This window comes from Salmo salar, chromosome ssa07 (genome assembly GCF_905237065.1).
Source record: "Salmo salar chromosome ssa07, Ssal_v3.1, whole genome shotgun sequence".
In the NCBI taxonomy this organism is placed as follows: Eukaryota; Metazoa; Chordata; class Actinopteri; order Salmoniformes; family Salmonidae; genus Salmo; species Salmo salar.
In genome coordinates this window covers 57,144,358-57,166,433 of record NC_059448.1, presented here as the reverse complement: position 1 = coordinate 57,166,433, position 22,076 = coordinate 57,144,358, and the positions used below count along the sequence as shown (strand labels likewise).

At 48.6% G+C, this 22,076-nt stretch overlaps 1 long non-coding RNA gene across 1 annotated transcript; it reads left to right on the top strand.

The window, feature by feature from the left end:
* Window positions 1-4,492: 4,492 nt before the first annotated feature.
* On the top strand, window positions 4,493-8,013 carry LOC123743856 (uncharacterized). The gene is made up of 3 exons (XR_006770723.1): window positions 4,493-4,635; window positions 4,803-4,922; window positions 7,799-8,013. It is a non-coding gene; the product is annotated as an uncharacterized lncRNA (long non-coding RNA).
* Window positions 8,014-22,076: the final 14,063 nt, after the last annotated feature.

Genomic DNA, 22,076 nt, shown 5'->3' with positions numbered 1-22,076 from the left:
CAATTAACCTTGTCGGAGTGGGCGCCCTGATTCTAGTTTGTGAGCTAGGCAGGCTACTGGGAAGGTCTCCCACTCAGAAGTACGAGATGGGGAGGGGGAGCGGGGGTAGGTTGACCTCAGGTCTCCCCACTGGAAGACAGAGGTAGGGGACGGGGGTAGGTTGACCTCAGGTCTCCCCACTGGAAGACAGAGGTAGGGGGACGGGGGTAGGTTGACCTCAGGTCTCCCCACTGGAAGACAGAGGTAGGGGGACGGGGGCATGTTGACGTCAGGTCTCCCCACTGGAAGACAGAGGTAGGGGGATGGGGGTAGGTTGAGCTCAGGTCTCCCCACTGGAAGACAGAGGTAGGCGGATGGGGGAATCTATCAAATAGCGCATCTCTAACTGTGTACAGTACTAATGCAATTAGTAAAATCAGTCACACTATGAAACATTACCAAATAAACCCCAATTCATTCATAATACTGTGAATATATAGTTTCACAGACATATTGTTGTTTGTTTTTCTGGTTTGTGTGAAATGGTTAAGATTAATATAAAACCAGTCTGCACACCACCAAGGTGAATTGGTTTAGTCTTGACTCTTGGTTGATAGTGTTGGGGGATGGGTAATGTATTGATGCTCGAGTGACAAATCAACAGAAATTGATTAAAAGGGGGGGGGGCGCCCAGGAGCCATACAAGCTCGAACCACCACTGGGTGAAATGGTCTGTCTGTGTTGCATTGTGTCCTGTACATGTTCTGCATTTATGGAGAAACAGACAGTTGGTGGTGTTCTGATGAGGCCCGTGTTCTTCTTTTAAATCATCTGATCCTTAGAGCCAGGAAATACATGTAATGACATTCAATGCAGTGGCAAACTGTTTTCTCTTCTCTTTCTTCAGAAATGTTGTTTGTCACCGTTTTCGGTTTTGTGAACTTGATGAGCAGCAATTCAACTGTAAATTTCTTAATAGACCAATAAGAAAGAAAGTTCCAAACCTCTCTGCCAATAACAGCTGGTTTTCAGTTTTCCACTCCCTTCTCAGACCACTCCCAGACTGTCCTAGTAAAATTCTTGCTTGAGAAATATTTTTTTGCTAACAATTTACTTTTGTCAGTTTAAACGGAAATCTATTACAGTAAGGTCCTAATTGCTACACATAAATGATTTGATATTGAGATAAAAACGGCTGCATTGGGCCTTTAAGAACCCCACCCGCTACCCCAAACCTCACCATCTTATAATAGTACCAACACCCCCCCCCACCTCACCATCCTATAATAGTACCAACACCCCACCCCCCACCTCACCATACTATAATAGTACCAACACCCCACCCCCCCACCTCACCATCCTATAATAGTACCAACACCCCACCCCACCCCCTCACCATCCTATAATAGTACCAACACCCTCCCCCCCACCCCCCCACCTCACCATCTTATAATAGTACCAACACCCCACCCCCCACCCCCACCACCTCACCTCACCATACTATAATAGTACCAACACCCCACCCCCAATCTCACCATCCTATAATAGTACCAACACCCTCCCCCCACCCCCCCACCACACCATCCTATAATAGTACCAACACCCCACCACCCACCATCCTATAATAGTACCAACACCCCACCCCCCCACCCTCACCATCCTATAATAGTACCAACACCCCCCACCCCCCCCACCTCACCATCCTATAATAGTACCAACACCCCACCCCCCACCCCCCCACCTCACCATACTATACTAGTACCAACACCCCACCCCCCCAACACACCATCCTATAATAGTACCAACACCCCACCCCCACCCCCCCACCACACCATCCTATAATAGTACCAACACCCCACACCCCCCCACCTCACCATCCTATAATAGTACCAACACCCCACCCCCCCCCCCCACCTCACCATCCTATAATAGTACCAACACCCCACCCCCCCCACCTCACCATCCTATAATAGTACCAACACCCCACCCCCCCACCCCCACCTCACCATCCTATAATAGTACCAACACCCCCACCCCCCCACCTCACCATCCTATAATAGTACCAACACCCCACCCCCCCCCCACCTCACCATCCTATAATAGTACCAACACCCCACCCCCCCCACCTCACCATCCTATAATAGTACCAACACCCCACCCCCACCCCCCACCTCACCATCCTATAATAGTACCAACACCCCACCCCCCACCACACCATCCTATAATAGTACCAACACCCCCCCCCCCACCCCCCACCTCACCATCCTATAATAGTACCAACACCCCACCCCCCCACCTCACCATCCTATAATAGTACCAACACCCCACCCCCCCCACCTCACCATCCTATAATAGTACCAACACCCCACCCCCACCCCCCACCTCACCATCCTATAATAGTACCAACACCCCCACCCCCACCACACCATCCTATAATAGTACCAACACCCCACCCCCACCTCACCATCCTATAATAGTACCAACACCCCACCACACCCCACCCTCCACCACACCATCCTATAATAGTACCAACACCCCACACCCCAATAAAGACCACCCCCACCCCCACCTCACCATCCTAAAATAGTACCAACACCCCACCCCCCACCTCACCATCCTATAATAGTACCAACACCCCACCCCCACCTCACCATCCTATAATAGTACCAACACCCCACCCCCCACCTCACCATCCTATAATAGTACCAACACCCCACCCCCCACCTCACCATCCTATAATAGTACCAACACCCCACCCCCCACCTCACCATCCTATAATAGTACCAACACCCCACCCCCCCACCCCACCATCCTATAATAGTACCAACACCCCCCCACCTCACCATCCTATAATAGTACCAACACCCCACCCCCCCACCTCACCATCCTATAATAGTACCAACACCCCACCCCCCACCTCACCATCCTATAATAGTACCAACACCCCACCCCCCCACCCCCCACCTCACAATCCTATAATAGTACCAACACCCCACCCCCACCTCACCATCCTATAATAGTACCAACACCCCACCCCCCACCTCACCATCCTATAATAGTACCAACACCCCACCCCCCACCCCCACCCCACAATCCTAAAAGACCAACCCCCCACCTCACCATCCTATAATAGTACCAACACCCCCACCCCCCACCTCACCATCCTATAATAGTACCAACACCCCACCCCCCCACCACACCATCCTATAATAGTACCAACACCCCACCCCCCACCCCCACCTCACAATCCTATAATAGTACCAACACCCCACCCCCCCACCTCACCATCCTATAATAGTACCAACACCCCACCCCCCACCCCCACCCCACCATCCTATAATAGTACCAACACCCCACCCCCCACCCCCACCCCACAATCCTATAATAGTACCAACACCCCAACCCCCCCACCTCACCATCCTTTAATAGTACAAACACCCCACCCCCCCCACCTCACCATCCTATAATAGTACCAACACCCCACCCCCCACCTCACCATCCTATAATAGTACCAACACCCCCCCCCCCCACCTCACCATCCTATAATAGTACCAACACCCCACCCCCCACCACACCATCCTATAATAGTACCAACACCCCACCCCCCCACCATCCTATAATAGTACCAACACCCCACCCCCCACCCCCCACCTCACCATCCTATAATAGTACCAACACCCCACCCCCCCACCTCACCATCCTCACCATCCACATGGTGAGGAGGGAGGAGCCGGACATAGAGATACAGTAGGTTAGGACAGGGCAGAGCTGCAGTGACAGACTGAAGGAAGTGTGGCAGAGTATAGACTTCCCCTGCTTCCTCCCTACAGATAGAGAGACAGGGAGGGAGGGAGGGAGGGAGGGAGGGAGGGAGGGAGGTGTGTGAGAGTTAGAGAGAGAGTTAGAGAGAGAGTTAGAGAGAGAGTTAGAGAGACACACAGAGAAATGGCGAGAGAGAGAGGTCAACCACATCTGCCTTCCATGGTTAAGTGAATTATCAACACACAGTGCATGGTCAAACTGTTCATGTGGTTCCTCTGGTTCATGTCGAACCATGACCACACTTCCTGTCACTGGCTGAACTCCAAATGGCACCCTGATCCCTACATGCTGCACTGACTACTGCAGTCATCTGGCCCAAAGTAGTGCACTATGTAGGGAATAGGGTGGCATTTGAGATGTGGATCCTGTGTCCCACATGTTTAATGGCTGTTTATGTAAATGTTTAGTGTGTCACCCAACAACACGAGAGATGTTTATGAGAATACATTTTATCATTGAAATGAATTAAAGATGCTAGATTTATATAGAACATGTGCCACTTGAAAAGAACCATTGCGGATGAGCTCACCAAACATGGTAGACAAAAGAAAGGTGCGCATGTGTGTGTGTGTGTGTGTAAGCGGGCGTGTGTGTGTGTATGCAGGTGTGTGTGTGTGCGCAGGTGTGCGTGTGTGTGTGTACGCGGGCGTGTGTGTGTATGCAGGTGTGTGTGTGTGTGTGCGCAGGTGTGCGTGTGCGTGTACGCGGGCGTGTGTGTGTGTAAATGGGTCACAGTTTAATTAGACTTGTCCTGTTTTGTCTTTGTAGAACGGAGTGGTGCACAGGGATTTAAAACTGGAAAACGTGCTGCTGGATGAAAACTGTAATATCAAGGTAAGATCTTTGACTTCGTAGAGATGTCAATCTCTTGTCTTTCATATGCTGTACTTCAACACAGCATCTTAGGGATAGGGACAGTCTCTTTACAGGTGCAATCAGGGATCTGCGAGTCTTATCCAAGGGTAATTTAACGTTGATTGTCATGCTCTTCTCTCCTCCAGATTGCTGACTTTGGTCTGTCCAACCTTTACCACAAAGACGAGCTCCTTCAGACGTTCTGTGGCAGCCCTCTGTACGCCTCACCAGAGATCGTCAACGGCAGGCCCTACCATGGTCCAGAGGTACACACACACACACACACACCAGTGGTTCTCACCAGTGGAAAATCCCCAGATCAAATTCCCCCTTACAGTTGGATAAGGGAAACACTGAAGGGAACCCCCATCCCAAAAAGTACTCTTGCTCCCTGGGCCTTCTGGGTTTGTCCTTAAGCTGACAAGTGAAGGTAGTGAACACCCGTTCCTGTCTTGGAGGAAGTTTACTCACACACACATTTCTCCCACACACACACACATTTCTCCCACACACACACACACACTTCTCCCACCATGACACTTTCACACGCACGCACGCCCGCCCGCCCGCACAAGCACACAAACACACACACACACACACACACACACACACACACACACACACACACACACACACACACACACACACACACACACACACACACACACACACACACACACACACACATCCTGTCAGGCCCAACCAGCCAGGCTTCACAGCCACTTCCCCAACAGCCAGCCCAGGCAAGCTCACTCATCTGTTACCAAACATAGACCCAGAATGACTGTGACTCCAGGATTTCACTGAGTCCCATCATTTCATGAGACATTAGGAGCCGCCCCTCTCCCACCCTACAGTAAATATTACATAATGACCCCTACACCACCTGACCCTGTGTCACCCCTCCCCTACTCCCATCTCCTTTAGCTTCCTGACCCTGTGTCACCGCTCCCCTACTCCCATCTCCTTTAGCTTCCTGACCCTGTGTCACCCCTCCCCTACTCCCATCTCCTTTAGCTTCCTGACCCTGTGTCTCCCCTCCCCTACTCCCATCTCCTTTAGCTTCCTGACCCTGTGTCACCGCTCCCCTACTCCCATCTCCTTTAGCTTCCTGACCCTGTGTCACCCCTCCCCTACTCCCATCTCCTTTAGCTTCCTGACCCTGTGTCTCCCTCCCCTACTCCCATCTCCTTTAGCTTCCTGACCCTGTGTCACCCCTCCCCTACTCCCATCTCCTTTAGCTTCCTGACCCTGTGTCACCCCCTCCCCTACTCCCATCTCCTTTAGCTTCCTGACCCTGTGTCACCCCTCCCCTACTCCCATCTCCTTTAGCTTCCTGACCCTGTGTCACCCCTCCCCTACTCCCATCTCCTTTAGCTTCCTGACCCTGTGTCTCCCCTCCCCTACTCCCATCTCCTTTAGCTTCCTGACCCTGTGTCACCCCTCCCCTACTCCCATCTCCTTTAGCTTCCTGACCCTGTGTCACCCCTCCCCTACTCCCATCTCCTTTAGCTTCCTGACCCTGTGTCACCCCTCCCCTACTCCCATCTCCTTTAGCTTCCTGACCCTGTGTCTCCCCTCCCCTACTCCCATCTCCTTTAGCTTCTGCCCTCACCCCTCCCCTACTCCCATCTCCTTTAGCTTCCTGACCCTGTGTCTCCCTACTCCATCTCCTTTAGCTTCCTCCCCTACTCCCATCTCCTTTAGCTTCCTGACCCTGTGTCACCGCTCCCCTACTCCCATCTCCTTTAGCTTCTTGACCTCCCCTACTCCCATCTCCTTTAGCTTCCTGACCCTGTGTCACCGCTCCCCTACTCCCATCTCCTTTAGCTTCCTGAGAAAAGCCCTTCCTCGGTTTGACACAGCCTGTCAAAGAGGCCGAGACCGACAGAGTCCCAGCCAACAATCACAGCTCTAGACCACACACACACACACACACACACACACACACACACACACACACACACACACACACACACACACACACACACACACACACACACACACACACACACACACACACACACATTCTGAGGTTATGGAGTCAGGGGAGTAGACTTCCCATAGACTAATCATCCATTGTTTCCCAGCTAGCTGTGATTCCTGGAGATAATCTCAGCTAATCAGAGAATACAGCTTGTGTCCCAAATTAAACCATACTCTCTATGAGCCCTGGTCACTACATAGGGAATAGGCTGTCATTTGGGCCCGAAGCCTAAGGTTTATACCTCAGAGCCAAAGGCAACCTCATCAGAACAGAACCCAATCACTTAAGTCACAGACCTTGACATGGCTTTTACGACAGCAATCAGTGTGTAAAGAACGGAGTGTTTGGAGAAGATACAGCATCTTGTTATTGTTTCTGTTGAAACACATTAAAGGGCCATTATCTTAGCCAGCAGACGGGTGTGAAAACAGTAGGAAGTGAACCAATGACAAACCAACAGTAGTAAATCAGCAGCCTTGGGGAATGTGTGCTACTGAGGCCACCATACAAGAACGCTTTGGAGAAACTATGTGTTGTCTACCTATCACAAAGGTGTTGTATTGTAACTACCAGTGTGTTGTGATTCCAGGTAGACAGTATTGTAACTACCAGTGTGATGTGTTTCCAGGTAGACAGTAATGTTTCCAGGTAGACAGTATTGTAACTACCAGTGTGTTGTGATTCCAGGTAGACAGTATTGTAACTACCAGTGTGTTGTGTTTCCAGGTAGACAGTATTGTAACTACCAGTGTGTTGTGATTCCAGGTAGACAGTATTGTAACTACCAGTGTGTTGTGTTTCCAGGTAGACAGTATTGTAACTACCAGTGTGTTGTGTTTCCAGGTAGACAGTATTGTAACTACCAGTGTGTTGTGTTTCCAGGTAGACAGTATTGTAACTACCAGTGTGTTGTGATTCCAGGTAGACAGTATTGTAACTACCAGTGTGTTGTGTTTCCAGGTAGACAGTATTGTAACTACCAGTGTGTTGTGTTTCCAGGTAGACAGTATTGTAACTACCAGTGTGTTGTGTTTCCAGGTAGACAGTATTGTAACTACCAGTGTGTTGTGTTTCCAGGTAGACAGTATTGTAACTACCAGTGTGTTGTGTTTCCAGGTAGACAGTATTGTAACTACCAGTGTGTTGTGTTTCCAGGTAGACAGTTGGGCCCTTGGAGTGCTTCTCTACACCCTAGTCTATGGGACCATGCCCTTCGATGGGGAAGACCACAATAAACTAATCCGCCAAATCACCAATGGAGAGTACAGGGAACCTACACAGTCCTCAGGTACTAGTTTAACTATGTTGCTGTCCCCTCTTTCTTTCTCTCTCTGTAGCTGTCTCCTCTCTCTCTCTGTAGCTGTCTCCTCTCTCTCTCTGTAGCTTCCTCTCACTCTCTCTGTAGCTGTCTCCTCTCTCTCTCTGTAGCTGTCTCCTCTCTCTCTCTCTGTAGCTGTCTCCTCTCTCTCTCTCTCTCTCTCTGTAGCTGTCTCCTCTCTCTCTCTGTAGCTGTCTCCTCTCTCTCTCTCTCTCTCTGTAGCTGTCTCTCTCTCTCTCTCTCTCTCTGTAGCTGTCTCTCTCTCTCTTTCTCTCTCTCTCTGTAGCTGTCTCCTCTCTCTCTGTAGCTGTCTCCTCTCACTCTCTCTGTAGCTTCCTCTCACTCTCTCTGTAGCTTCCTCTCTCTCTCTGTAGCTGTCTCCCCTCTCTCTCTGTAGCTGTCTCCTCTCGCTCTCTGTAGCTGTTTCCTCTCTCTCTCTGTAGCTGTCTCCTCTCTCTTTTTGTAGCTGTCCCTCTCTCTCTCTGTAGCTGTCTCTTCTCTCTCTGTTTGTCTCCTCTCTCTCTCTGTCTGTTAAACGCAGCTCTATGGGCCCTTTGTGAAAAGGAGTGCACTACATAGGGAATAGATTGCCATTTGGGACACAGACCCAGACATTTAAACAACCGAGTGGTGTCCGAGAAACCCAAACACACTGAAACATATTAGTGTTGAGAAATCAATGGAGCCCCACTGTGGAAATGTCACATATGCCAACGGCTAGCTCATCAAAATAAATCTAAATCAGCCAATGAATGCTTCTGAAAGGTCAGGGGTCTTTATGGCTCAGGGCCCAGGGTGTTACCATAACAACCCACAGTCTTGTTAAGTATTGTTTAGCCTTTTTGTATTGTATGGACTGAAAGTGTATTTTTTAACTGGATTTTACAGTGCTGAAAAATGATACTATGTTAGTATTTTTGAAAGGATTTGTTTTTTATCATGCTTCTGTTTTTGATTTTTCCAAAATATAGAAACATTGAATGGTTTTATTTTATGGGCAGAGGATGTGTACCAGGTCTGCTTTAATAACTGGAAGGGGTCCTGCCTCCTATGAAAACAGGGTTAGCGGTATGTGTGTGTGTATAAGGGACTGAAGAGGTTAAAGTTCAACAACAGTAAGGAACAGATCGTAAACACACAAGTGATTCTCTGGGAGTCGTAAGATTGAAAACACGCACACATGCATGCACGCACGCACGCAGGCACACACACACACACACACACACACACACACACACAGCTACGTAGACTGTAATGGAAAAGAAAGGGGTGCCATCAAGTCTCAACAGGTCTAAGAGCCCCCAAGCTGCCCTCTGCCTAACTAGACAAAACAGATGTTAGCCTACATCTGTTTGTTAAAATATGTCATATAACTATAGGAAAACTTGACTAGATATTATCTTATGATAAAGTATTATAATGTTATTTAAGCTTTATTTTGCTGCTGTCTATTGATAGTGAAGTTATTACTGTACTGTAGTTACTATCTTGTTATAGATGGTTCAACCTGGATCATGCTTTTGTTTGTTACCATCACAGATGTGCTGTTCTGGTTTTTATAAAAACTGTTTCAGATTGTGTAATAGCATTGTTCTCTACTGCGTATTGCAGTGGAAATCATGTTTGTAGTCAGGAGAGTGAGGAAACCACAGATTCTCACAATATCTTCTTTCTGCATCATCTCAAATAAACAGCTCCATTTAAAAGTGAAGTCTCTTGTCTTCTCTGGTGTGTGTTCTTGCGTGCGTCTATTAAAGTCTTCCCATGCTGACTCTAGTAAAAGTCTCCCTCAGCAAAGGAAAATAAGTACTCCATGTCCCTTGTTCTCCATGTTCCTACATCTACACACCCACCATGTTCCTCTTACACTACCTAGTTGTCAAAACAACTTTATTATGGCTGCTAGCTTTGTTTTCTCTGATAGCCAGCAGGAAGAAGACATTTCACAGACCAGGCCAGTCCATATTTCGCACTGAGTAATGGCATTCTTTTGCTCCAACAATTTTTCCAAAGGTTGTTGAGAAGACAAAGCAGAAGGAGGGGTATTTAACACAGGTATTTAACACAGGAGGGGCTAGGTGTAGACTACAGTATGTAATTTAACACAGGAGGGAATAGGTGTAGACTACAGTATGTAATTTAACACAGGAGAGAATAGGTGTAGACTACAGTATGTAATTTAACACAGGAGGGAATAGGTGTAGACTACAGTATGTAATTTAACACAGGGGGGATAGGTGTAGACTACAGTATGTAATTTAACACAGGAGGGAATAGGTGTAGACTACAGTATGTAATTTAACACAGGAGGGGATAGGTGTAGACTACAGTATGTAATTTAACACAGGAGGGGATAGGTGTAGACTACAGTATGTAATTTAACACAGGGGGATAGGTGTAGACTACAGTATGTAATTTAACACAGGGGGGATAGGTGTAGACTACAGTATGTAATTTAACACAGGAGAGAATAGGTGTAGACTACAGTATGTAATTTAACACAGAAGGGGATAGGTGTAGACTACAGTATGTAATTTAACACAGGGGGGATAGGTGTAGACTACAGTATGTAATTTAAAACAGGGGGATAGGTGTAGACTACAGTATGTAATTTAACACAGGAGGGGATAGGTGTAGACTACAGTATGTAATTTAACACGGGGGATAGGTGTAGACTACAGTATGTAATGTAACACAGGGGGATAGGTGTAGACTACAGTAGGTAATTTAACACAGGGGGATAGGTGTAGACTACAGCATGTAATGTAACACAGGGGGATAGGTGTAGACTACAGTATGTAATTTAACACAGGGGGATAGGTGTAGACTACCGTATGTAATTTAACACAGGGGGGATAGGTGTGGGCTACAGTATGTAATTTAACACAGGGGGGATAGGTGTAGACTACAGTATGTAATTTAACACAGGGGGATAGGTGTAGACTACAGTATGTAATTTAACACAGGGGGGATAGGTGTAGACTACAGTATGTAATTTAACACAGAAGGGGATAGGTGTAGACTACAGTATGTAATTTAACACGGGAGGGATAGGTGTAGACTACAGTATGTAATTTAACACAGGGGGGATAGGTGTAGACTACAGTATGTAATTTAACACAGGGGGATAGGTGTAGGCTTCAGTACGTAACAGGAGAAGAGAGAGAATGGACATGTTCTGTTATGAGGACTTAGTGAACTACAATACAAGACAGAGGGGCGTCCCAAAAATGCACCCTATTCTCTCTATATATATATTTTATTTGTTTTATTTAACCAGGCAAGTTTATAAGAACAGATTCTTATTTACAATGACGGCCTACACCGGCCAAACCCGGACAACGCTGGGCCAATTGCGAGCTGCCCTATGGGACTCCCAACCATGGCCAGTTGTGATACGGCCTGGCATTGAACCAGGGTGACGCCTCTAGCACTGAGATGCAGTGCCTTAGACCGCTGCGCCACTCGGGAGCCGCTTGGGAGCACTACTTTGGACCAGTTTTGACCAGAGCTCTGTAGTGCACTACATCGGGAATAGAGTGTCATTTGGGATGCACATTAAGACAGAGTGGGAACTTGTATAAACTCTAGTGGACTAGTGTTTTCCCCTGGAGTGAACACCAACAGAGGATTGAAAAGGGCCAAGTCTGAAGGTAGTCACTCATGCTCCTGTCTGGAGAAACAGGTACTGTATGCTAGCAGGACATGCTCCTGTCTGGAGAAACAGTCACTGTAGGCTAGCAGGACATGCTCCCGTCTGGAGAAACAGACACTGTAGGCTAGCAGGACATGCTCCTGTCTGGAGAAACAGACACTGTAGGCTAGCAGGACATGCTCCTGTCTGGAGAAACAGTCACTGTAGGCTAGCAGGACATGCTCCTGTCTGGAGAAACAGACACTGTAGGCTAGCAGGACATGCTCCCGTCTGGAGAAACAGACACTGTAGGCTAGCAGGACATGCTCCCGTCTGGAGAAACAGACACTGTAGACTAGCAGGACATGCTCCAGTCTGGAGAAACAGACACTGTAGGCTAGCAGGACATGCTCCCGTCTGGAGAAACAGACACTGTAGGCTAGCAGGACATGCTCCCGTCTAGAGAAACAATCACTGTAGGCTAGCAGGACATGCTCCTGTCTAGAGAAACAGATACTGTAGGCTAGCAGGACATGCTCCCGTCTGGAGAAACAGACACTGTAGGCTAGCAGGACATGCTCCCGTCTAGAGAAACAATCACTGTAGGCTAGCAGGACATGCTCCCGTCTGCAGAAACAGGCACTGTAGGCTAGCAGGACATGCTCCCGTCTGGAGAAACAATCACTGTAGGCTAGCAGGACATGCTCCCGTCTAGAGAAACAATCACTGTAGGCTAGCAGGACATGCACCCGTCTGGAGAAACAGTCACTGTAGGCTAGCAGGACATGCTCCCGTCTGCAGAAACAGGCACTGTAGGCTAGCAGGACATGCTCCCGTCTGGAGAAACAATCACTGTAGGCTAGCAGGACATGCTCCCGTCTAGAGAAACAATCACTGTAGGCTAGCAGGACATGCACCCGTCTGGAGAAACAGTCACTGTAGGCTAGCAGGACATGCTCCCGTCTAGAGAAACAGACACTGTAGGCTAGCAGGACATGCTCCCGTCTGGAGAAACAGTCACTGTAGGCTAGCAGGACATGCTCCCGTCTAGAGAAACAATCACTGTAGGCTAGCAGGACATGCTCCCGTCTAGAGAAACAATCACTGTAGGCTAGCAGGACATGCTCCTGTCTAGAGAAACAGGTACTGTAGGCTAGCAGGACATGCTCCCGTCTGGAGAAACAGGCACTGTAGGCTAGCAGGACATGCTCCCGTCTGGAGAAACAGACAATGTAGGCTAGCAGGACATGCTCCTGTCTAGAGAAACAATCACTGTAGGCTAGCAGGACATGCTCCCGTCTGGAGAAACAGGTACTGTAGGCTAGCAGGACATGCTCCTGTCTAGAGATACAGGCACTGTAGGCTAGCAGGACATGCTCCTGTCTAGAGAAACAATCACTGTAGGCTAGCAGGACATGCTCCTGTCTAGAGAAACAGTCACTGTAGGCTAGCAGGACATGCTCCTGTCTGGAGAAACAGGCACTGTAGGCTAGCAGGACATGCTCCTGTCTAGAGAAACAGGTACTGTAGGCTAGCAGGACATGCTCCTGTCTAGAGAAACAGATACTGTAGGCTAGCAGGACATGCTCCTGTCTAGAGAAACAGGTACTGTAGGCTAGCAGGACATGCTCCTGTCTAAAGAAACAGATACTGTAGGCTAGCAGGACATGCTCCTGTCTAGAGAAACAGGTACTGTAGACTAGCAGGACATGCTCCTGTCTAGAGAAACAGGTACTGTAGGCTAGCAGGACATGCTCCTGTCTAGAGAAACAGATACTGTAGGCTAGCAGGACATGCTCCTGTCTAGAGAAACAGATACTGTACGCTAGCAGGACATGCTCCTGTCTAGAGAAACAGGCACTGTGGGCTAGCAGGACATTCCACATGCAGGGCTGGGTCTGGTGGGTCTGAGGTTGAAAACAGAGAAAGTAAAATAATCACAGGAACACACACACACACCAGGAACCCAAGCAGGCCCAGGGCCAGTAGTAACAGTACAGTGGAGTGTGTAAGTGTGTGTGTAGGTGTGTAGGTATGTGTGTGACAGTGGTCGTTTTAGAGGGCCGGTTTAAAGGGCTGGTTTAATGGGCTGGTTTAAAGGGCTGGTTTAAAGCTTTAGCATGGGTGGGTTTCTTCAAACGTCTCTGAGAAGACTGGTCTCTTTCTACCACTGACTGAGTTCTGTAGAGATAGCCTGGTCCCCGGTCTGTTTGTGCTGTATAGCCAACTCCTATTGTCATATACAGCAAACACCGCAATGACCATAAGAGCTGGCAACACAGCACAAACAGATGTGGGCCCAGGCTTCTGTAGAGCTCTCAATCTAGTAGCAGGGAAGGAATCTGGAGCTCAATTTATCACCCCTCCTGCAACCCAGCCCAACCCAAGCTAACCCCTAAACCCTGGAACCAGTGACCACACCATTAAGCATTTCTCTATGAACGTCAAACACGTTTCCGTGGTGATCTTTCTATTTTTAGCTGCTTCTATGCTGGCGATGTTCGGGAATTGAGGTATTTGGTTCTGACTGGCTGAATGGGTTGTCTCCGGTTGTCTGGACTACTACACAATTAGGAATGTCTCTGGCATACGATCAAGAACCACTACAGAGGGGGGTGGGGGGAGGGAGAGAGAGGGGGGAGAAGAGGAGAGAGAGAGAGAAAGAGAGAGAGAGAGAGAGAGAGAGAGAGAGAGAGAGAGAGAGAGAGAAAGAAGAGAGAGGGGGAGAGAAGAGGAGAGAGAGAGGGGGGAGAGAAGAGGAGAGAGAGAGGGGTGGGAGAGAAGAGGGGAGAGAGAGAGAGAGAGGAGAGGAGAGGAGAGGAGAGGAGAGGAGAGGAGAGGAGAGGAGAGGAGAGGAGAGGAGAGGAGAGGAGAGGAGAGGAGAGAGGAGGGAGAGGAGAGCGAGGGGGGAGAAGGGGAGAGGAGAGAGAGAGAGAGGGAGAGAAGACGAGAGGAAAGAGAGGAGGGAGAGAGAGAGAGAGGGGAGAGAAGAGGAGAGCGAGAGAGAGAGGGGGAGAAGAGGAGGAGAGAGAGAGAGAGAGACACACACTAATCTTGAGCATAGTGTTTTTGAAGGGAGGAGGGTGATACCACTCAGAATGGGAGTAGTTAGTGAAATATGGTGTTGAACCCAAAATTGACTACAGATCAGTAATGAGACGCTGGTGCTGTCTGACTGTCAGTCTTTGCCCTACTTCATACACAGCTTGGCTGATACTGTACATAAATAGCTGATGCATACATCCACAAAGGTCCTGCCAAAGTCAACAACCACACACATTCTCTGTCACTGACATGAGTTAGAAATTGACCCTATTCATATTACATCCAGGTTCAACCTGTCCATATATGGAATCTCAGCAGTCACCAACGAACAACAGGGGTGTCCAAAACTGCATCCTGTTCCCTATAGGGTGCACTACTTTTGGACTACTTTTGGCCCATTGGATTCAAAAAGTAGACTCTATGGAGGGAATAGGGTGCCATTTGGAACATATCCAGGTTAAGGAGGACATTGGGTTCCTGACCTAGCCTCGTCACTAAGGAATGGAAATTCCAAGAGTTCCTAAGTTGCCCCAGGTTACAGGAGAACTGACCTCAGATATTCAGGAACTCTGATAGCCATCTAACATTCCAAACGTTCTGACAGGAATCAATAGACTGTTTGGTTGTTCACTCTAACTGGCCAATCAGCAACCAAGACAGGGGCTGACGTATGAAGGTATGGACCATGGGCCATGTGAGTGTTGGGCAGAGAGAGAGAGGTGTGTGTGTGTGTGTGTGTGTGTGTGTGTGTGTGTGTGTGTGTGTGTGTGTGTGTGTGTGTGTGTGTGTGTGTGTGTGTGTGTGTGTGTGTGTGTGTGTGTGTGTGTGTGTGTGTGTGTGTGTGTTGTGTGTGTGTGTGTGTGTGTGTGTGTGTGTGTGTGTGTGTGTGTGTGTGTGTGTGTGTGTGTGTGTGTGTGTGTGTGTGTGTGTGTGTGTGTGTGTGTGTGTGTGTGTGTGTGTGTGTGTGTGTGTGTGTGTGTGTGTGTGTGTGTGTGTGTGTGTGTGTGTGTGTGTGTGTGTGTGTGTGTGTGGGGGGGGGTGTGTGTGTGTGTGTGTGTGTGTGGGTGTGTGTGTGTGTGTTGTCGGTGTGTGTGTGTCACGTAGAGTAGGCCAGAAGGCTAAACTGGAAAACCTAACCTCTATAAAAAATAAAAAGATGGCGGAGCCGCAAAAGTTCTTCTGTGCAACGGTGTTTATTTACATAGTGATTCCGGAACAAAACAACAGTACTGCCATCAAACGTATACCTTATGAGACAGCTTAAAAACAAAGCTGCCCCACCCACAGCTCAATCCAAAATGCCTCTCCTTGAACTGAAAGAGAGGCTCCTTTTGTAGGGGTAGCCCCTCCCCTCAGAACAATTAACACTAATTAATTAAGCAATTACCTATTCAACATACAGTTTCCATTTATCTAAACATACCAAAATATATACATTGCAACACGTTTATGAAACAACATCACAATATCACATTTACAAAATTACATCACTACTGACAGTGTCTTCCAATATGCCCGTTTACATTAATGAGCCATTCCGGACAGGCACTACAAAGTAAGCCCAATTCCCTTAGCTCGGGTCCTTATCCAGCATACCTGGAAGCTACAGAGATGGAGAGAGAGAGGAACAGAACAAACAACCGTGCTCATCCATAACATCGATAAGTATACTAAATATTGCTTATATTAAATATGAACACCTGTCTTTATTTCTTTATACCCTAACTGGTTACTGAAGTAAGTGTGAAATGTATGTACTAAGATAGAGACGTTAACTTGTGTGTCGACCCACATTGTTAACTTATCTGATAACGGAGCAGGGAGGAGTGATGAATGTGTGCGTGCGTTAAAGTACCAAATGCTGCCCGCGGCCAGTGACGGACTTCTACGTCACAGTGTGTGTGTGTTGTCGGTGTGTGTGTTGTCGGTGTGTGTGTGTGTGTGTGTGTGTGTGTGTGTGTGTGTGTGTGTGTGTGTGTGTGTGTGTGTGTGTGTGTGTGTGTGTGTGTGTGTGTGTGTGTGTGTGTGTGTGTGTGTGTGTGTGTGTGTGTGTGTGTGTGTGTGTGTGTGTGTGTGTGTGTGTGTGTGTGTGTGTGTGTGTGTGTACGTGTCCATGCCTGATTCTATGTGTCTGTGGGGTGTTGTTCGTCTGTCTGAGCTCTCAGGATAGTTACTCAGTATCAGCTGGTAATCCTTCTTTCCTACGAACAGAGGTGTTCTTTCAATGTGGCCCCCTTAGAGACCTCCTGGAGACCCCTTGAAAACCCCTCCACTGAGGGGGAGAGGTGACCCGTTCACCACATGCGTAGAGGAACAGAAGAAGTCATTCTGGTCATCCTGCACCATCTACACTGTTAGATTTGGTTTGACCTAAAGCATCCTCACCCATTATTCACACACACATCTACCCTGTTATACCTGTTACCATGGAACCATGACCTGGGACTTAGCTGTTATACCTGTTACCATGGAACCATGACCTGGGACTTAGCTGTTATACCTGTTACCATGGAACCATGACCTGGGACTTAGCTGTTATACCTGTTACCATGGTACCATGACCTGGGACTTAGCTGTTATACCTGTTACCATGGTACCATGACCTGTGACTTAGCTGTTATACCTGTTACCATGGTACCATGACCTGTGACTTAGCTGTTATACCTGTTACCATGGTACCATGACCTGTGACTTAGCTGTTATACCTCTTATCATGACCTGGGACTTAGCTGTTATACTTGTTATCATGACCTGGGACTAGGATAGGATGGTGAGGTGGGGGGAGGGTGTTTCTACTATTATAGGATGGTGAGGTGGGGGGTGGGGTGTTGGTACAATTACCGGATGGTGAGGTGGGGGGTGGTGTGTTTGTACTATTAAAGGATGGTGAGGTTGGGGCGTTGGTACTATTATAGGATGGTGAGGTGGGGGGTGGGGTGTTGGTACTATTATAGGATTGTGGGGTGGGGGGTGGGGTGTTGGTACTATTATAGGATGGTGAGGTGGGGGGTGGGGGGATTGGGGTGTTGATACTATTATAGGATGGTGTGGTGGAGGGGGTGGGGTGTTGGTACTATTTTAGGATGGTGAGGTGGGGGGTGGGGGTGGTACTATTATAAGATGGTGTGGTGGAGGGTGGGGTGTTGATACTTTTATAGGATGGTGTGGTGGGGGGGTGGGGTGTTGGTACTATTTTAGGATGGTGAGGTGGGGGGGGGTGGGGTGGGGGGTGGGGTGTTGGTATTATTATAGGATGGTGAGGTGGGGGTGGGGGGGTGGGGTGTTGGTACTATTATAGGATGGTGAGGTGGGGGGTTGGGGGTGGGGTGTTGATACTATTATAGGATGGTGTGGTGGGGGGGGTGGGGTGTTGGTACTATTTTAGGATGGTGAGGTGGGGGGTGGGGTGGGGGGTGGGGTGTTGGTACTATTATAGGATGGTTAGGTGGGGGGTGGGAGGTGGGGGGGTGGGAGGTGGGGTGTTGGTACTATTATAGGATGGTGTGTTGGGGGTGGGGTGTTGGTACTAGTATAGGATGGTGAGGTGGGGGGGTGGGGTGTTGGTACTATTGTAGGATGGTGAGGTGGGGGGGTGGGGTGTTGGTACTATTATAGGATTGTGAGGTGGGGGGTGGGGGGAGGGTGTTGGTACTATTATAGGATGGTGTGGTGGGGGGTGGGGGTTTGGTACTGTTATAGGATGGTGAGGTGGGGGGTGGGGGGGAGGGTGTTGGTACTATTATAGGATGGTGTGGTGGGGGTGGGGTGTTGATACTATTTTAGGATTGGGTTGTGGGGGGTGGGGTGTTGGTACTATTTTAGGATGGTGAGGTGGGGGGGGTGGGGGTGGGGTGGGGGGTGGGGTGTTGGTATTATTATAGGATGGTGAGGTGGGGGGTGGGGTGTTGGTACTATTATAGGATGGTGTGTTGGGGGGGTGGGGTGTTGGTACTAGTATAGGATGGTGAGGTGGGGGGTGGGGGGTGGGGGTGTTGGTAATATTATAGGATGGTGAGGTGGGGGGGGTGGGGTGTTGGTACTATTATAGGATGGTGAGGTGGGGGGGTGGGGTGGGGGGTGGGGTGTTGGTATTATTATAGGATGGTGAGGTGGGGGGTGGGGGGTGGGGTGTTGGTACTATTATAGGATGGTGTGTTGGGGGGGTGGGGTGTTGGTACTAGTATAGGATGGTGAGGTGGGGGGTGGGGGGGTGGGGTGTTGGTACTATTATTGGATGGTGAGGTGGGGTGTTGGTACTATTATAGGATGGTGAGGTGGGGGGGTGGGGTGTTGGTACTATTATAGGATGGTGGGAGGTGGGGGGGGTGGGGTGTTGGTACTATTATAGGATGGTGTGGTGGGGGGGGTGGGGGGAGGGTGTTGGTACTATTATAGGATGGTGAGATTGGGGGTGGGGTGTTGGTACTATTATAGTATGGTGAGGTGAGGTGGTGGGGTGGGGGGTGGGGTGTTGGTACTGTTATAGGATGGTGAGGTGTGGGGTGTTGGTACTATTATAGGATGGTGAGGTGGGGGGGTGGGGTGTTGGTACTATTATAGTATGGTGAGGTGGGGGGGGGGTGGGGTGTTGGTACTATTATAGGATGGTGAGGTGGGGGGGGGTTTTGGTACTATTATAGGATGGTGAGGTGGGGGGGTGTTGGTACTATTATAGTATGGTGAGGGGGTGGGGTGGGGTGTTGGTACTATTATAGGATGGTGAGGTGGGGGGGTGGGGTGTTGGTACTATTATAGTATGGTGAGGTGGGGGGGTGGGGTGTTGGTACTATTATAGGATGGTGAGGGGGGTGGGGTGGGGTGTTGGTACTATTATAGGATGGTGAGGGGGTGGGGTGGGGTGTTGGTACTATTATAGGATGGTGAGGGGGTGGGGTGGGGTGTTGGTACTATTATAGGATGGTGAGGTGGGGGGGTGGGGTGTTGGTACTATTATAGTATGGTGAGGTGGGGGGTGGGGTGTTGGTACTATTATAGGATGGTGAGGTGGGGGGGGGTGTTGGTACTATTATAAGATGGTGAGGTTTGGGGTAGCGGGTGGGGTTCTTAAAGGCCCAATGCAGCCGTTTTTATCTCAATATCAAATCATTTATGTGTAGCAATTAGGACCTTACTGTAATAGATTTCCGTTTAAACTGACAAAAGTAAATTGTTAGCAAAAAATATTTCTCAAGCAAGAATTTTACTAGGACAGTCTGGGAGTGGTCTGAGAAGGGAGTGGAAAACTGAAAACCAGCTGTTATTGGCAGAGAGGTTTGGAACTTTCTTTCTTATTGGTCTATTAAGAAATTTACAGTTGAATTGCTGCTCATCAAGTTCACAAAACCGAAAACGGTGACAAACAACATTTCTGAAGAAAGAGAAGAGAAAACAGTTTGCCACTGCATTGAATGTCATTACATGTATTTCCTGGCTCTAAGGATCAGATGATTTAAAAGAAGAACACGGGCCTCATCAGAACACCACCAACTGTCTGTTTCTCCATAAATGCAGAACATGTACAGGACACAATGCAACACAGACAGACCATTTCACCCAGTGGTGGTTCGAGCTTGTATGCCCCCCCCCCCCCCCTTTTAATCAATTTCTGTTGATTTGTCACTCGAGCATCAATACATTACCCATCCCCCAACACTATCAACCAAGAGTCAAGACTAAACCAATTCACCTTGGTGGTGTGCAGACTGGTTTTATATTAATCTTAACCATTTCACACAAACCAGAAAAACAAACAACAATATGTCTGTGAAACTATATATTCACAGTATTATGAATGAATTGGGGTTTATTTGGTAATGTTTCATAGTGTGACTGATTTTACTAATTGCATTAGTACTGTACACAGTTAGAGATGCGCTATTTGATAGATTCCCCCATCCGCCTACCTCTGTCTTCCAGTGGGGAGACCTGAGCTCAACCTACCCCCATCCCCCTACCTCTGTCTTCCAGTGGGGAGACCTGACGTCAACATGCCCCCGTCCCCTACCTCTGTCTTCCAGTGGGGAGACCTGAGGTCAACCTACCCCCGTCCCCCTACCTCTGTCTTCCAGTGGGGAGACCTGAGGTCAACCTACCCCCGTCCCCTACCTCTGTCTTCCAGTGGGGAGACCTGAGGTCAACCTACCCCCGTCCCCCTACCTCTGTCTTCCAGTGGGGAGACCTGAGGTCAACCTACCCCCGCTCCCCCTCCCCATCTCGTACTTCTGAGTGGGAGACCTTCCCAGTAGCCTGCCTAGCTCACAAACTAGAATCAGGGCGCCCACTCCGACAAGGTTAATTGACCCACAGTCCCACATGGTGACATGATATCGTTGACGTGGCGTGAAAATGAGCGATAGAAAAACGATTGCGCAAATGTCACCTTTCCAAATAAATTGGTGCGGATGCCCCGTGAGGTCCCCGGCAAGATGCTGCCCTGGGCGGCTGCCCATGTCCCCTGTACCTAATCCGCCACTGATTTCCCCGTAATAGGCAGAAAAACGGTCACCAGAAGTTCATCCGGTTTCCTTGGAAATATTAACATCCAACAACATGTTTGAACAGAATATGACCTTTCTGCACTTCCTCTTATGACCTTTCTGCACTTCCCCTTTCTGCACTTCCCCAAACCTCCTACTCACCAGAAGTTCATCCTGTTCCCAAGAAACTCGTGTTTTATGAAAGAGAATTTACATAATTGTGACACTGCATACTGCTGTCACGAGGCCAACCACTCTTATCAGTAAAAATAAGGAGCTATAGACAGCTAGGAGAGGCATGGAGGTGTGTATGTATGTATGTATGTATGTATGTATGTATGTGTGTGTGTGTGTGTGTGTGTGTGTGTGTGTGTGTGTGTGTGTGTGTGTGTGTGTGTGTGTGTGTGTGTGTGTGTGTGTGTGTGTGTGTGTGTGTGTGTGTGTGTGTAAACCCTGGTAATCTGTCTAGCTGGATAAGGCTTTCACGTCTCTGCAAAGCTCTCATCACGCTCTCATTGTAAAGCTCACACATGACAACAGTCCCCTTCTGGCCGGCACCATAATCATTACCACATCACTCATGCATGTTCTGTGCTATGCCAGGTCTGCCCATGATGTTTTCAAAGAGCTTGCTATACCATACAGTATATTTTTATTGGTGTATTCACATTTTTCTTTTCTTACAAGGATCTGCACAGTAGTATTGTAGACAGTGTTGTATTCCAGGACTCTGATTCAAGCTGTAGTGACTTGACTTATGACACAGATAGTTGGTGCAATAGGGTGAAGGCAAACATACATGATATTTTAGGCTACAGTATTTCTGCAGTAGTGGAGATAACACATTCTGTCTTGAACAAGGCTACTTAACATCTTCTAATAGTAGACCCAGATCTAGGGGCTGATGTTCAGGAATTTACTAACTTCTTGGATCCAGTCCGACAGTGTCATAGCATCAGA